Consider the following 17,746-nt stretch of genomic DNA (forward strand, 5'->3'; position numbering starts at 1 on the left):
ATAATCCTCATACATAACTCCTAACACATTAATTTTTAGTCACAGATAATGTAAATGTTGGTATTTACTAAATGTTATGATGTGGCAGGCACTAACCTGTTCTCAAGACTCTTAGGATCCAGTAAATGAGATAAAACTTATAAACAAATGTGACAGGCAGAGTTCCAAAATGGTCCCAGATTCCCCCACCCCCTACAATCCCAGGATTGTTGAATATAATGAATTTGATTCTCATGAATAAGTTATTACATGACAGATTTGACTATAAAATAGGGAGATTATCCAGGTGGACCTAATCTAATTATACAGCCCTTTAAAAGCAGAGAGTTTTCTCCAGCTGGAGACAGAAGAGGAAGAGATCTGAAGCATGAGAAGGATTTGATGTACTATTGCTGCTGGGTTGAAGACTGAGAAGGCCACATGTCAAAGAATGCAGGCAGCCTGGAGGAACTGGGAGTGGTCCCTGGCTAACAGCTATCAAGGAAACAGGGATCTTAGACCTATAACCGCAAGAAACTCAATTCTGCCAACAAGAATGAGCTTGGAAACAGATTCCCCCCCCCTTCCGTGTCTCCAGATGAGAACTCAGCCCAGCTGACACCTTGATTCCTACCTTGTGAGACTCTAAGCAGATCCCTGTGTAGATTACTGACCTATGGAATTTGAGCTAACAAATAGGTGTTGTTATGTAGCAGTAGAAAACTAATACAACAAACCATTTCCAGTGTTACAATCTAGGAGTTGTATGAGTTTATAGTGCCTACTAAGGTGGCAAGGTGGGTCTGGGATAACATGTGGCCTCCCTTAAGGCCAGGCTAGAAAATCTTCCCTCAAGTACAACAGAGTCTATGTGCTCTCCTGCAGACTTTGCTGTGAATTGAGAGGGAACTGCCTATGTCTCCGGAAACTGCCTGTGTTCTCCTGAAATCTTAAGAGAGAAAATCTTCAAGTGATGCCATATGAATTCTGCAGCTAAGGGTCTTTGAGAATATTATAGATTCTTTCACTGGAAGCTTCTGATGTTCTCCTTCCTTACAAAGCACCAGAGTTGCCCTAGAGCATGGTTGTCTTCTGATGTCAGGTTTTCTTTCCTTTTCAGGGGCTGTCTAGGACAAACACCACTAGAAGGTATGGATTTACTAGGAAGGAAGGTATGGATCTTCTAGTGGTGTTTGTCCTAGGTAGCCCCTGAAAAGGAAAGGAAATCTGAAAGAAAATCTTTTCTTCCTATTCCATCATTCAAACATCTGTTAGATGTCCACTATGTGCCAAACATGGTGCGCAGATAAAAGACTATAGTGACTTAGAGGAGATCAAGGTTACCTCTGGCCATGTAAGGGTAAGATATATTTGGAAAGGCCAAAAATGACTTCACCAGGCTCAAAAATGCTGAAGAAAAGGTTCTGCCCAGAATTCAAAAATCTGTATTCCTTTTACTCCAGTGACTAGATGCAAAGTCCTTGTCTAATATTGCAGCCACTGAATGAGTTGGCATTCTTCTAATTTAGAGTTGATGAACAGGTGAAATCAGATTGCTCATACATTCAATTATATTGTCAAAGACACCGGCAGTTCCCTCTCAATTCATGGCAAGGTCTGCAAGTGGAAAAAATGGATGGATTTGAAAGGGATGATTAAGGCTTCAGAAACAGTGATTACATGTATTATGCTCACTTAGTGCTACTAATGCTCAAGAAAAGATTTTCAAAAAGAATCAAGTTAACGCTCATCTAACCACCACCATCTCTTCCCTCTTAGATAAGTTTTGTTATTTTGTTTTGAAAAATGTTTCACATGGGCTGGGTGCGGTGGCTCACACCTGTAATCCCAGCACTTTGGGAGGCCAAGGCAGGTGGATCACCTGAGGTCAGGAGCTCAAGATCAGCCTACTGAACATGGTGAAACCCCATCTCTACTAAAAATACAAAAATAATTCGCTGGGCATGGTGGCAGGTGCCTGTAATTCCAGCTACTTGAGAGGCTGAGGCAGGAGAATCACTTGAACCTGGAAGGTGGAGGTTGCAATGAGTCAAGATCGCTCCATTGCACTCCAGCCTGGGCAACAGAGACTCAGTCTCAAAAAAAAAAAAAAAAAAAGAAAAGAAAAGAAAAATGTTTCACATGTACTTAAAATGGATGTATGTTCTCTAATTGTCGGGTACAGCATCTGTATATGTGACCACTAGATCATACCTATTAATCACATTGCTCAAATGTCCTATAGCTTTACTGATTTTTTGATGCTTGGCCTTCAAATAAGAACGTACTGACTGACATCTAGCAAATATATAGCATTTGCAAATTTCTCCCTGTAGGCCTATCAATTTTGCTTTATTTATTTTGAGGCTATTTTAAAATTAAGCCTAAGTTTAACCTTTTTGCCTTACACATATTTTGTTTAGTCCCAGCTAGACAGCTGAGTCAGGGGGATTGCTTGAACCCAGGATTTTGAGGCTGCAGTGATCGATGATCATGCCACTGTACTCCAGCCTGGGTGATGGTATAAGACACTGTCTCTAAAACATAAATAAATAAATAAAATTTTAAAAAATTATCTATAGTCTGATATTAACATGGCTACTGTAGCATTCTTTTTTCCCCCAAAATTTATTGAGGTATTATTGTTACCCCAACATTCTTATGTTTGGTGTTTGTCTGATATATCATTTTGATATTTTCACGTTCATGCTGTGTTTTACATGTTATTTGTAAAAATTATATAGTTAGATTATTTTAAAATTTCATTTCACAATCTCTTTTAACTGGCAAATTTTAGCTATTCACATTTATCGGAATTTTGTTATGCCTGAACTTGACCGTGCTTTTTTCATTTGCCCTGAACATCTCTCTTTTCCTGGCCACTTCTTTTTTTATTTGTTAATATTTTGAGTCCAGTTTTGCCTTGGGCTGATTTGGAAGTTTTATACATGCTATTTCTTTCCTTTCAGGGGTTATTCTTGAAATTATATTGTTCACTTTGACCAAGCTTGAAGTTAATTGATATCACAATTCTCATCCCAAACAATTCCAAGACCTGGGAAGAGGGCTTCTCAATCTTTAATGTAAATATGGATCACCTGGGAAATGTGTTCGAATGACAATTTCAGTTAGTAAGTATGAGGTGACCCTGACATTTTGCATCGCTAAGCTCTCAAGTAATACAACGTTACTGAGATGCAAGGCTTTGAAATACTTTACTGCAATCATCCCCCTTTAGACTGACATCTATTGCTAAAATCCAGAATTTTAATTGTCTTTTTAAATTCCATAATTATGTATTATTATTTAAAACAATGTTCATCTTGACATACAGAATAGTTTACTCACTTCTTTGCTTGCCTTTCTTTTTTACATCTTAGATTTTCCTTCTGGGATTATTTTCCTTATTCCTGAAGTTCCTTAAACAAAGCTTTGCTACATGGTAAATTTTATTTCATCCTTATTCTTGAAAGACTGTTTTTCATTAGTGGTCTGGGTAGACTGTCTGAGTTTGAATTCCAGTTTTGCCAGGTACTAACTGTGGACCTTAGGAAGTTCACAGAACTTCTCTAGTCTTCTGTTTTTTCATCTATAAAATGAGGACAATTATAGTACCTATCTTAGAGGGTTGCTGTGGAGATTAACCAAATACATAGGTAAAGCTTGTAAAACTGTATCTGGCACACTGTAAATTCTAAATAAGTGTTCATAATTACTATGATATAATTCTGGGTTGTCAGTTATTTTCTCTCATCACTTTGGAAATACCATTTCAGTCCTTCTGGCTCCTACTATTGTTATTGAGTAGTTCATTATATGTCTGTATCAATCAGAACAGGCTGTTATGATTCAGTAACAAACGATCCTCTAAATCTCTGTGATTTAACAAAGAACTAAGCATAAAGCCATCTGAGTTCCATGACTTGCTCATTTAAAAACATCTCAAAGAAAACAACTCTCAGTCATCTACTTTAGGAAGAAGAAACAATAAGTCGAAGGAATATGGCCTGATTATATCGCATTATTCTCAAGACCATGTGTTAAGATATAGCAAAACAATGATTGAGGGCCTAATCTGGAAAATAAATAGAGGCTGGGAGGTTAACAATGAGGAATAAGTGACAGAAATGAAGATCAGTTTTAGTTGGGGGTAATCAAAAGAGAATGAGATTTATTGCTATTCTCTTTTTCTTCCATGTTTTAATAGGCAGTGCACAAAATTGGATCATAATAATCCTTGTTTCATGACACACTGTCACCATTTATCCACATATTCATTCAGTTATTCTGTTATTGCCTGACTAATTGAAAACATAGTAAAGTGTCCATGGAATTTCTAGATCCTTGCAAAAACTACATTGAACAAAACTGACGTATCTGAATGATATTTACTATTCTTAAGAGACCTAAGAATGGCAAATTAATTAGCAGTGATAGGCTTTAAGCAGGTCTGTAACTGCGGCTGGGCATTTGGCTGCTGGTAGTATTTCTAAAAGCCATCACTTTACCTGGTCTTTTAAAAAGCCCATTTCTGCACCATTTTCATGTACCAAAATGCACCAAATTTCATGCACCAAATTCTGCTCTATCCTTCAAGGTTAAAATAGAATCCTCATGTCCTTCTTTAAAACACTTTCTCTGACTGTCCAATCATACATGATTTCTCATTTTCCTTTACCTCTTATCACTTGCATCATTCATTTGATAACTCTGATCACATTCTGCCTTGTAATATTCTATCTTAACAACTAGTTGCTAGGCTAAATTGCAGAGACTGTGTCTGACTAATCCCTGTATCCCCCAGGCAACTAGACATTGCTGTTAAATGCCTTCTTAGTGATTCTGCCAATGTCCTAAAAGGATTAGATACATCTCCATAAATATACTGTCCCATAACACCTCCAATTCAGTCTCACCTCTACAAATATTCCTCTATGAGGGATATTTACACTATAGTCTAACATGCTTATGGGCCATAGAAGTAATTTACCTCCATTTTCTTCTCAGATCGCTATACTTTTCTTCCTTGTATCTCTTTTTTAAAGAAATTAAGATATAATTCACATACTATAAAATTAACCTTTTGAAAATGTGAGAATCAGTGTTTAGGATATTCACAAGTTGTGTAATTGTCACCACTATCTAATTCTAGAACATTTTAATCATCCCAAATAGAAACCAAGTGCCCAATAGCAGTCATAGCATATCCCTCCTTTACCCAGCCTCCAACAATCACTAATTTACTTTCTGTCTCTGTAAATTTGCCTATTCTGGACATTTCATATAAATGAAATCATTCAATGTGTGGTCTTTTGTGCCCGGGTTCTCTCACTTAGCATAATGTTTTAAAGGTTTATCTACGCTGTGTCCTATGTCAATACTTCGTTTCTTTTTATGGTTGGATAATCATATTCCATTGCATAGATATACCATATTTGATTTATATGTTGACCAGTTAGTGGACACTTGGGTTTGTTCCACTTTAGGCTAATATGAACCATGCTGTCATAAGAATTTTTCATGTACAAGTTTTCATGTGGACATATATCTTCAGTTCTCTAGGTTACATACTGAAGAGCAAAACTTCTGGATTTAACCTTCTAAGGAACTCTAGATTTAATCTTCTAAGGAATTAACAAACTGGTTTCCAAAGTGGCTTCAACATTTTGCATTCCCAGTAGTGGTGTATGAGGGTTCCCATTTCTTCACTTCCTCACCAACACTTGTTATTGTCCATCTTTTTTATTATAACAATCCTAAGAGGTGTGAAATAGTATCTTGTAGTGGTTTTGATTTGCATCATCCTGATGGTAAATGACGTTGAGTATCTTTTCATCTACTTGACATGCAGATTGTTCATGGCCATTTGTACAAGTTCTTTAGAAAAATGTCTATTTAAATCCCATGTCATTTTTTCATGGTTTTTTTGCTGTTGTTGAGTTGTAAGAGCTATTTATATATTCTGTCTACTATTTACATATATCAGATATATGATTTGCAAATATTTTTCCCATTTTGTGGGTTGTCTTTTCACTTTACTGATAATATCCTATGAAGAACAATTTCAATCTTGATGAAATTTAATATTTCTATTATTTTTTTATTGCTTGTGCTTTTGGTATCATATCTAAGAAACTACTGTCTACTCCAAGGTCACTAACATTTAATATGTTCTTCAGGTTTCTTTTTTTTTTTTTTTAATTTATTTATTATTATTATACTTTAAGTTGTAGGGTACATGTGCATAACGTGCAGGTTTGTTACATATGTATACTTATGCCATGTTGGTGTGCTGCACCCATCAACTCGTCATTTACATCAGGTATAACTCCCAATGCAATCCCTCCCCCCTCCCCCCTCCCCATAATAGGCCCCGGTGTGTGATGTTCCCCTTCCCGAGTCCAAGTAATCTCATTGTTCAGTTCCCACCTATGAGTGAGAACATGCGGTGTTTGGTTTTCTGTTCTTGTGATAGTTTGCTAAGAATGATGGTTTCCAGCTGCATCCATGTCCCTACAAAGGACACAAACTCATCCTTTTTTATGGCTGCATAGTATTCCATGGTGTATATGTGCCACATTTTCTTAATCCAATCTGTCACTGATGGACATTTGGGTTGATTCCAAGTCTTTGCTATTGTGAATAGTGCTGCAATAAACATACATGTGCATGTGTCTTTATAGCAGCATAATTTATAATCCTTTGGGTATATACCCAGTAATGGGATGGCTGGGTCATATGGTACTTCTAGTTCTAGATCCTTGAGGAATCGCCATACTGTTTTCCATAATGGTTGAACTAGTTTACAGTCCCACCAACAGTGTAAAAGTGTTCCTATTTCTCCACATCCTCTCCAGCACCTGTTGTTTCCTGACTTTTTAATGATCGCCATTCTAACTGGTGTGAGATGGTATCTCATTGTGGTTTTGATTTGCATTTCTCTGATGGCCAGTGATGATGAGCATTTTTTCATGTGTCTCTTGGCTGTATGAATATCTTCTTTTGCGAAATGTCTGTTCATATCCTTTGCCCACTTTTTGATGGGGTTGTTTGTTTTTTTCTTGTAAATTTGTTTGAGTTCTTTGTAGGTTCTGGATATTAGCCCTTTGTCTGATGAGTAGATTGCAAAAATTTTCTCCCATTCTGTAGGTTGCCTGTTCACTCTGATGGTAGTTTCTTTTGCTGTGCAGAAGCTCTTTAGTTTAATGAGATCCCATGTGTCAATTTTGGCTTTTGCTGCTGTTGCTTTCGGTGTTTTAGACATGAAGTCTTTGACCATGCCTATGTCCTGAATGGTACTACCTAGGTTTTCCTCTAGGATTTTTATGGTATTAGGTCTAACATTTAAGTCTCTAATCCATCTTGAATTAATTTTCATATAAGGAGTAAGGAAAGGATCCAGTTTCAGCTTTCTACTTATGGCTAGCCAATTTTCCCAGCACCATTTATTAAATAGGGAATCCTTTCCCCATTTCTTGTTTCTCTCAGGTTTGTCAAAGATCAGATGGCTGTAGATGTGTGGTATTATTTCTGAGGACTCTGTTCTGTTCCATTGGTCTATATCTCTGTTTTGGCACCAGTACCATGCTGTTTTGGTTACTGTAGCCTTGTAGTATAGTTTGAAGTCAGGTAGCGTGATGCCTCCAGCTTTGTTCTTTTGACTTAGGATTGTCTTGGAGATGCGGGCTCTTTTTTGGTTCCATATGAACTTTAAAGCAGTTTTTTCCAATTCTGTGAAGAAACTCATTGGTAGCTTGATGGGGATGGCATTGAATCTATAAATTACCTTGGGCAGTATGGCCATTTTCACGACATTGATTCTTCCTATCCATGAGCATGGTATGTTCTTCCATTTGTTTGTGTCCTCTTTTATTTCACTGAGCAGTGGTTTGTAGTTCTCCTTGAAGAGGTCCTTTACATCCCTTGTAAGTTGGATTCCTAGGTATTTTATTCTCTTTGAAGCGATTGTGAATGGAAGTTCATTCCTGATTTGGCTCTCTGTTTGTCTCTTACTGGTGTATAAGAATGCTTGTGATTTTTGCACATTAATTTTGTATCCTGAGACTTTGCTGAAGTTGCTTATCAGCTTAAGGAGATTTTGGGCTGAGACAATGGGGTTTTCTAAATATACAATCATGTCATCTGCAAACAGGGACAATTTGACTTCTTCTTTTCCTAACTGAATCCCCTTGCTTTCTTTCTCTTGCCTGATTGCCCTAGCCAGAACTTCCAACACTATGTTGAATAGGAGTGGTGAGAGAGGGCATCCCTGTCTTGTGCCAGTTTTCAAAGGGAATTTTTCCAGTTTTTGCCCATTCAGTATGATATTGGCTGTAGGTTTGTCATAAATAGCTCTTATTATTTTGAGGTACGTTCCATCAATACCAAATTCATTGAGCTAGTTTTTAGCATGAAGGGCTGTTGAATTTTGTCAAAAGCCTTTTCTGCATCTATTGAGATAATCATGTGGTTCTTGTCTTTGGTTCTGTTTATATGCTGGATTATGTTTATTGATTTGCGAATGTTGAACCAGCCTTGCATCCCAGGGATGAAGCCCACTTGATCATGGTGGATAAGCTTTTTGATGTGTTGCTGAATCCGGTTTGCCAGTATTTTATTGAGGATTTTTGCATCGATGTTCATCAGGGATATTGGTCTAAAATTCTCTTTTTTTGTTGTGTCTCTGCCAGGCTTTGGTATCAGGATGATGTTGGCCTCATAAAATGAGTTAGGGAGGATTCCCTCTTTTTCTATTGATTGGAATAGTTTCAGAAGGAATGGTACCAGCTCCTCCTTGTACCTCTGGTAGAATTCAGCTGTGAATCCATCTGGTCCTGGACTTTTTTTGGTTGGTAGGCTATTAATTATTGCCTCAATTTCAGAGCCTGCTATTGGTCTATTCAGGGATTCAACTTCTTCCTGGTTTAGTCTTGGAAGAGTGTAAGTGTCCAGGAAATTATCCATTTCTTCTAGATTTTCCAGTTTATTTGCGTAGAGGTGTTTATAGTATTCTCTGATGGTAGTTTGTATTTCTGTGGGGTCGGTGGTGATATCCCCTTTATCATTTTTAATTGCGTCGATTTGATTCTTCTCTCTTTTCTTCTTTATTAGTCTTGCTAGTGGTCTGTCAATTTTGTTGATCTTTTCAAAAAACCAACTCCTGGATTCATTGATTTTTTGGAGGGTTTTTTGTGTCTCTATCTCCTTCAGTTCTGCTCTGATCTTAGTTATTTCTTCCCTTCTGCTAGCTTTCGAATGTGTTTGCTCTTGCTTCTCTAGTTCTTTTAATTGCGATATTAGAGTGTCAATTTTAGATCTTTCCTGCTTTCTCTTGTGGGCATTTAGTGCTATAAATTTCCCTCTATACACTGCTTTAAATGTGTCCCAGAGATTCTGGTATGTTGTATCTTTGTTCTCATTGGTTTCAAAGAACATCTTTATTTCTGCCTTCATTTCGTTATGTACCCAGTAGTCATTCAGGAGCAGGTTGTTCAGTTTCCATGTAGTTGAGCGGTTTTGATTGAGTTTCTTAGTCCTGAGTTCTAGTTTGATTGCACTGTGGTCTGAGAGACAGTTTGTTATAATTTCTGTTCTTGTACATTTGCTGAGGAGTGCTTTACTTCCAATTACGTGGTCAATTTTGGACTAAGTACGATGTGGTGCTGAGAAGAATGTATATTCTGTTGATTTGGGGTGGAGAGTTCTACAGATGTCTATTAGGTCTGCTTGCTGCAGAGATGAGTTCAATTCCTGGATGTCCTTGTTAACTTTCTGTCTCGTTGATCTGTCTAATGTTGACAGTGGAGTGTTGAAGTGTCCCATTATTATTGTATGGGAGTCTAAGTCTCTTTGTAAGTCTCTAAGGACTTGCTTTATGAATCTGGGTGCTCCTGTATTGGGTGCATATATATTTAGGATAGTTAGCTCTTCCTGTTGAATTGATCCCTTTACCATTATGTAATGGCCTTCTTTGTCTCTTTTGATCTTTGATGGTTTAAAGTCTGTTTTATCAGAGACTAGGATTGCAACCCCTGCTTTTTTTGGTTCTCCATTTGCTTGGTAGATCTTCCTCCATCCCTTTATTTTGAGCCTATGTATGTCTCTGCATGTGAGATGGGTCTCCTGAATACAGCAGACTGATGGGTCTTGACTCTTTATCCAGTTTGTCAGTCTGTCTTTTAATTGGAGCATTTAGTCCATTTACATTTAAGGTTAAGATTGTTATGTGTGAACTTGATCCTGCCATTATGATATTAACTGGTTATTTTGCTCGTTAGTTGATGCAGTTTCTTCCTAGCCTCGATGGTCTTTACATTTTGGCATGTTTTTGCAATGGCTGGTACCGGTTGTTCCTTTCCATGTTTAGTGCTTCCTTCACGGTCTCTTGTAAGGCAGGCCTAGTGGTGACAAAATCTCTAAGCATTTGCTTATCTGTAAAGGATTTTATTTCTCCTTCATTTATGAAACTTAGTTTGGCTGGATATAAAATTCTGGGTTTAAAATTCTTTTCTTTAAGAATGTTGAATATTGGCCCCCACTCTCTTCTGGCTTGAAGAGTTTCTGCCGAGAGATCTGCTGTTAGTCTGATGGGCTTCCCTTTGTGGGTAACCCGACCTTTCTCTCTGGCTGCCCTTAAGATTTTTTCCTTCATTTCGACTTTGGTGAATCTGGCAATTATGTGTCTTGGAGTTGCTCTTCTCGAGGGGTATCTTTGTGGCGTTCTCTGTATTTCCTGAATTTGAATGTTGGCCTGCCCTACTAGGTTGGGGAAGTTCTCCTGGATGATATCCTGAAGAGTGTTTTCCAACTTGGTTCCATTTTCCCCCTCACTTTCAGGCACCCCAATCAGATGTAGATTTGGTCTTTTTACATAATCCCATACTTCTTGCAGGCTTTGTTCATTTCTTTTTCTTCTTTTTTCTTTTGGTTTCTCTTCTCGCTTCATTTCATTCCTTTGATCCTCAATCGCTGACATTCTTTCTTCCAGTTGATCGAGTCGGTTACTGAAGCTTGTGCATTTGTCACGTATTTCTCGTGTCATGGTTTTCATCTCTTTCATTCTGTTTATGGCCTTCTCTGCATTAATTACTCTAGCCATCAATTCTTCCACTTTTTTTCAAGATTTTTAGTTTCTTTGCACTGGGTACGTAATTCCTCCTTTAGCTCTGAGAAATTTGATGGACTGAAGCCTTCTTCTCTCATCTCGTCGAAGTCATTGTCTGTCCAGCTTTGATCCGTTGCTGGCGATGAGCTGCGCTCCTTTGCCGGGGGAGATGCGCTCTTATTTTTTGAATTTCCAGCTTTTCTGCCCTGCTTTTTCCCCATCTTTGTGGTTTTATCTGCCTCTGGTCTTTGATGATGGTGATGTACTGATGGGGTTTTGGTGTAGGTGTCCTTCCTGTTTGATAGTTTTCCTTCTAACAGTCAGGACCCTCAGCTGTAGGTCTGTTGGAGATTGCTTGAGGTCCACTCCAGACCCTGTTTGCCTGGGTATCAGCAGCAGAGGCTGCAGAAGATAGAATATTTCTGAACAGCGAGTGTACCTGTCTGATTCTTGCTTTGGAAGCTTCCTCTCGGGGTGTACTCCACCCTGTGAGGTGTGGGGTGTCAGACTGCCCCTAGTGGGGGATGTCTCCCAGTTAGGCTACTCAGGGGTCAGGGACCCACTTGAGCAGGGAGTCTGTCCCTTCTCAGATCTCAACCTCCGTGTTGGGAGATCCACTGCTCTCTTCAAAGCTGTCAGACAGAGTCGTTTGCGTCTGCAGAGCTTTCTGCTGCGTTTGTTATTGTCTACTGTGCCCTGTCCCCAGAGGTGGAGTCTACAGAGACAGGCAGGTTTCCTTGAGCTGCTGTGAGCTCCACCCAGTTCGAGCTTCCCAGCAGCTTTGTTTACCTACTTAAGCCTCAGCAATGGTGGGCGCCCCTCCCCCAGCCTTGCTGCTGCCTTGCCGGTAGATCACAGACTGCTGTGCTAGCAATGAGGGAGGCTCCGTGGGTGTGGGACCCTCCCGGCCAGGTGTGGGATATGATCTCCTGGTGTGCCTGTTTGCTTAAAGCGCAGTATTGGGGTGGGAGTTACCCGATTTTCCAGGTGTTGTGTGTCTCAGTTCCCTGGCTAGGAAAAGGGATTCCCTTCCCCCTTGCGCTTCCCAGGTGAGGCAATGCCTCGCCCTGCTTCAGCTCTTGCTGGTCGGGCTGCAGCAGCTGACCAGCACCGATCGTCTGGCACTCCCCAGTGAGATGAACCCAGTACCTCAGTTGAAAATGCAGAAATCACCGGTCTTCTGTGTCGCTCGCGCTGGGAGTTGGAGACTGGAGCTGTTCCTATTTGGCCATCTTGCTCCGCCCCCTCCAGGTTTCTTATGCTTTTACTTCTTACACTCAATTTATAAATCCATTTTGAGTTAATTTTTGTATACAGTATGAGATAGGGTTCCAATATCATTCTTTTGCATGTGAATACGCAGTTGCCCCAGCACCTTTTGTTGACTCTTCTTCTGTCATTGAATTATCCTGGCACTCTTGTCAAATATAAATTGACCATAGATTATGAGTTTATTTCTGGACTGTTCTCTATTTCTTTAATCTATGTATATCCTTAAGCCAGTACTAAACCATTTTGATCACTTTCTTATCAAGCTTTGTAGTAACTTGAAATCAGGAAATGGGAATTCTCCAATTGTCCTTTTTTAGATTGTTTTGGCTATTCTGGATCCCTTCGATTTCCATAGGATTTTAAAATTAGCTTGTCAATTTCTGCAACAAAAATCTGCACAGATTCAATGTAGTCCATATCAAATCCACTTTGACATAGATTGCTATCTTAACAATGTCTTTCCACTTATTTAGATCTTAATTTCTTTCAACAATTTTGTAGTTTTCACTGTATGCACTTCTTTTGTTAAATTTATTCGTGTTTTATTTTATTCCCTTTGATGCTATTACAAATGAAATTGTTCTCTAAATTTCATTTTCAGATTATTCATTGCTAGCATATAGAAACATAACTGAATTTTACTTCCCCAACCTGTATGATTTTTAAATTTCTTCTTCTTGCCTAATTGCTCTGGCTAGAATCTCCAGTAAAATGCTGAGTAGAAGTGGTAGGAGTAGACATACCTGTCGTATTCCTGATCTTAGGGAGAAAGTTTTCAGTCTTTCACCACTGGTATAATGTTAACTGTGGGGATTTTGTAGATGCCCCTTATCAGGCTGAGGAAGTTCTCTTTGCTTCCTAAGTTGTTGAGTGTTTTTATCATAAAAGAGTGTTGGATTCTGTCAAACATTTTTGGTATCTATTGAAATGATCATGTGAGGTTTTCCTCTACTCTATTAATAGGGTACATTACACAGAGTGATTTTTGCATGTTGAACTACGCTTCATTTTCCTGGGATAAATTCCACCTGAACATAATGTATGATCTTTATTATATGGTGTTTAATTCAATTTGCTATTATTTTGTTGAGGATTTTTGTGTCCATGATCATAAGGAATACTGGTCTGTAATTTTCTTGTAATGTGTTGTCTGGTTCTGGTATCAGGGTAATAATGACCTCATAGAATGAGTTAGAAAATGTTCTCCCCCTTCAAGTTTTTGGAAGAGTCTGTGAAAGACTGATGTCAATTCTTCTTTAAATGTCTGGTAGAAATCACCAGTGAAGCCATATGGTCTTGGGCTTTTCATTATGGTTTTCAAATTTTAATTGCTAATTCAGGCTCTTTAGACTTTCTATTTCTTCTTGAATCACTTTCAGCTCTCTGTGCTTTTTTAGGAATTTGGCCATTTTAATAGGTTAGCTAATTTCTTGGCAAACAAGTCTTCTTAGTTTCACCTTTAATTCCTTTTTATTTCTCTAAGGTCAATAGTAACATCCCTTCTTTTATTTTTGATTTTAGTAATTTGAGTCTTCTCTTCTCTTCTCTTGGTCTGTAGAGACCTGTCAAATTTTGTTGATCTTTTCAAATAACCAGCTTTTGGTTTTTATTGATTTTCTCTACTGTTTTTCTATCCTCTATCTCATTTCTTATCACTCTAATCTTTACCTTTTTTCATTCTGATTGCCTTGAATTTAGTTTTCTCTTAATTTTTTTTAAGATGGAGAGTTAGGTTATTAATTTTCGAATCTTCCTTCTTTTTCAATATAGGCAAGTATAGCTAAAAATGTCCCTCTAGGCAATGCTTTTACCTACAGCATAGATTTCAATATGGTATGTTTGTTTTCATTAATTTCAGAGTATTTTCTAACTTCTCTGCTTTGACTCATTGGTTGTGTAAGAATGTGTTGTTTAATTTCCATGTATTTGTGAATTTCTCAAATTTCCTTCTGTTACTGATTTCTAATTTCATCCTATTGCAGTTGGAGAACATATTTTGTATGATTTCAATCCTTTAAAATCTACTGAGATTTGCTTTATGGACCAATATATGATCTATCTTAAAGAATGTTCCATGTGCCCTTGAAAAGAATAGGCATTCTATTATTACTGGGTGTTCTATACGTATTTCTTAGGTCTAGTTGGCTTCAGTGTTGTTCAAATCCTCCATTTCCTTGTTGATATTCTGTCTAGACAATCTATCCATAATTAAAAGTGAAATACTGAAGGCTTAAAGTGTTATTGTTGAATTGTCAATTTTCCCCTTCAATTATGTCCATTTTTACTTCACATATTTTGAGGCTCTGTTAGTAGGTGCATATATGATCATAATTGTTACATCTTCTTGATAGAGTGATCTTTTATCAATATATCATGCTCTTCTTTGTCTCTGGTAGCAATTTTTATCTAATGTCTACTTTGTCTAATATTAGTACAGTCATTCCAACTCTCTTTTGGTTACTATTTGCATGATGTACATATATTTATGCTTTTGCTTTTAACCTATTTGTGACTTTAATGACTTTAAATCTAATGTGTAACTCTTGTAGACAGCATATAGTTGAATCATGTTCTTTTAAAATACATTCTGCCACTCTGTTTTTTGATTGAAGTGTTTAATCTAGTTTCATTTAATGTAATTATTGTTAAGGTAGGATTTACATCTGCCATTTTGTTGCTTATTTTTCCTATATCTTAATTTTTTATTCCCCTATTCTTCCATTAATCTCTTCTTTTGTGCTAAATTTGTGTTTTCTACTGTACCATTTAAATACCTTTGTCATTTATTTACTTTTTTAAAAAAGTTACTTTCTTAGTGATTGTCTAGGGAATTACAATTAACATACTAATTTGTAACAAACTTGTTTGGATTGATACCAAGTTAATTACAATGGTTTACAAAAATTTTCTTCCTATATAGTTCCATTCCCTCCTCACCGTACATCCTTTTTGCTATTATCACATAAATATTTTTATATATTGCATGCCCACTGACACAAATTTATAACTACTGCTAGCAAACAATCTCTTTTTGTTTTTGTCCATCTAGGAATGTTTTAATTTCTCCTTCACTTTTGAAGAAAAATGTTGTTAGAAGTAGAATTCTTTGCTGATAGTCTTTTTCTCTTAGCATTTTGAGTGTGTCATCCCACTGCCTCTGGTCTGCATGGTTTCTGATGAGAATAAGCTGTTAATCTTTTTAAAGATCTCTTCTACATGATGAGTCACTTCTCTTTTGCTGCTTTCAAGATTGTCTTTGGGTTTGGCTTTCAACAGTTTGATTATGGTGTGTCCAAACTTTTAAAAATTTATCCTACTTAGAGTTTATTGATCTTCTTGGATGAATGAATTCTTTTTTTATTACTATACTTTCTAAGTTCTAGGGTACATGTGTACAACGTGCAGGTTACATATGTATACATGTGCCATGTTGGTGTGCTGCACCCATTAACTCATCATTTACATTAGGTATATCTCCTAATGCTATCCCTCCCCGCTCCCCACTCCCTGTACCCCACGACAGGCCCTGGTGTGTGATGTTCCCCACCCTGTGTCCAAGTGTTCTCATTGTTCAACTCCCACTTACGAGAACATGCGGTGTTTGATTTTCTGTCCTTGCGATAGTTTGCTCAGAATGATGGTTTCCAGCTTCATCCATGTCCCTACAAAGGACATGAACTCATCCTTTTTTATGGTTGCACAGTATTCCATGGTGCATATGTGCCACATTTTCTTAATCCAGTCTATCACTGATGGACATTTGGGTTGGTTCCAAGTCTTTGCTATTGTGAATAGTGCCGCAATAAACATACATGTGCATGTGTCTTTATAGCAGCATGATTTATAATCCTTTGTGTATATACCCAGTAATGGGATGGTTGGGTCAAATGGTATTTCTAGTTCTAGATCCTTGAGGAATCACCACACTGTCTTCCACAATGGTTGAACTAGTTTACAGTCCCACCAACAGTGTAAAAGTGTTCCTATTTCTGCACATCTGGATGAATAAATTCTTGTATCTCATCAAATGTGGGCAGATTCCTGTCATTGTTTCTTCAAATATTCTCTCTGCTCCTATTTTCCTTTCTTCTTCTGGGACTCTCAGTATGTTTATGTTGGTATACTTGATGGTGCTCTATAGGTCCTTGGGGTTCTGTACATTTTTTTCTTTCTGTTCCCCAGATTGTATAATCTCAACTGACCTATCTTCAAGTTCATTATTTTTTCCTGCTGAAATCTATTTAACCTCTCTAGTAAATTTTTCATTTGTTATTAACTTTTAAACTGCAAAACTTCTACTATATATGGAGAGAGTTACACACACACACACACGCTCACGCTCATTCACTCTTTCTCCTTATTTGGGGAGACATCATTCTCATATTCCCTTTAGTTCTTTAGATATAGTTTCCTTTAGTTATATGAATGTATTTTACATAGTGAATTAAAATCACAAACATAAACAGAAGCTGATGATCACAAATGAATTTTATAATATAATCTAGTACCAAAAGTCTTATAACTAACAGAATAACAGAAAAGTCATGAGCTTTATTCTCATTTAACTTTGAGAAAATGTCACTTGGAATCCTACTAGTGAGGATGTCCTCTGGAGCTCTGGACTGGTTCTCAGAACACCTGGGTTCTCTTCTAAGCCACCCCCTGACCTGCTGTAATATTCTGAAGGAGCCAACAGGAATCTTTTAATATGAAAATGCTTAATTAGGAGATCTCTTTTCCTGCTGTACAGAGAAAGATTTATAGGAAAGCAAGGCTGAAAGCTTTAAGATAGGAAGTAATTTCAAGACTCTAGGTGACATTGATGGTGACCTGGACTAGAGAAAGATTTATAGGAAAGCAAGGCTGAAAGCTTAAGATAGGAAGTAATTTCAAGACTCTAGGTGATACTGATGGCGACCTGGACTAGGAGAAATGGGATGAAATGAGATAGATTCTAAAGATGTAACAGATTTGACATAGTGTCAAATTAGATGTCATGAATGGCAGGGGAAGGTGTCAAAAGTGACCCCAAGGTTCTAGCTTGATTGGGTGGATGTTGGTACTATTTATTGAGATGGAAAAGAAGTGCTGGGAAGGAGATGAGTTTGAAGGAGGAAAAATTCAAGAGTTCAGTTTTGGATGTGTACATAAGAACTGCAAGTGGGGATGTCATGCAGATAATTGAAGTTCAAGGATAGGTCTTACTGGAGATAAAAAATTGGGAAGTCATTAAGACCAAGATGGTAGGAAATCTATGGTGATGGCTGAGATCACCCAAGAAAAGAATGTACAGAAAGAGAACAACTAAGGGCTCTGTTTTGAGCCTTGAGAAATCCCAACACTTAGAGATCAGGTACTGGGGGAATAATGAGGAAAGGATACTAAACAACA

The 17,746-nt window shown here is 37.7% G+C and overlaps 1 protein-coding gene across 1 annotated transcript in view; it reads right to left on the bottom strand.

Annotated features, from left to right (window-relative positions):
• Window positions 1-17,746, bottom strand: part of SYN2 (synapsin II) — a 192,235-nt gene that overhangs the window by 86,254 nt on the left and 88,235 nt on the right. The window lies entirely within an intron of this gene.

This window comes from Chlorocebus sabaeus, chromosome 22 (assembly GCF_047675955.1).
Source record: "Chlorocebus sabaeus isolate Y175 chromosome 22, mChlSab1.0.hap1, whole genome shotgun sequence".
In the NCBI taxonomy this organism is placed as follows: domain Eukaryota; kingdom Metazoa; phylum Chordata; class Mammalia; order Primates; family Cercopithecidae; genus Chlorocebus; species Chlorocebus sabaeus.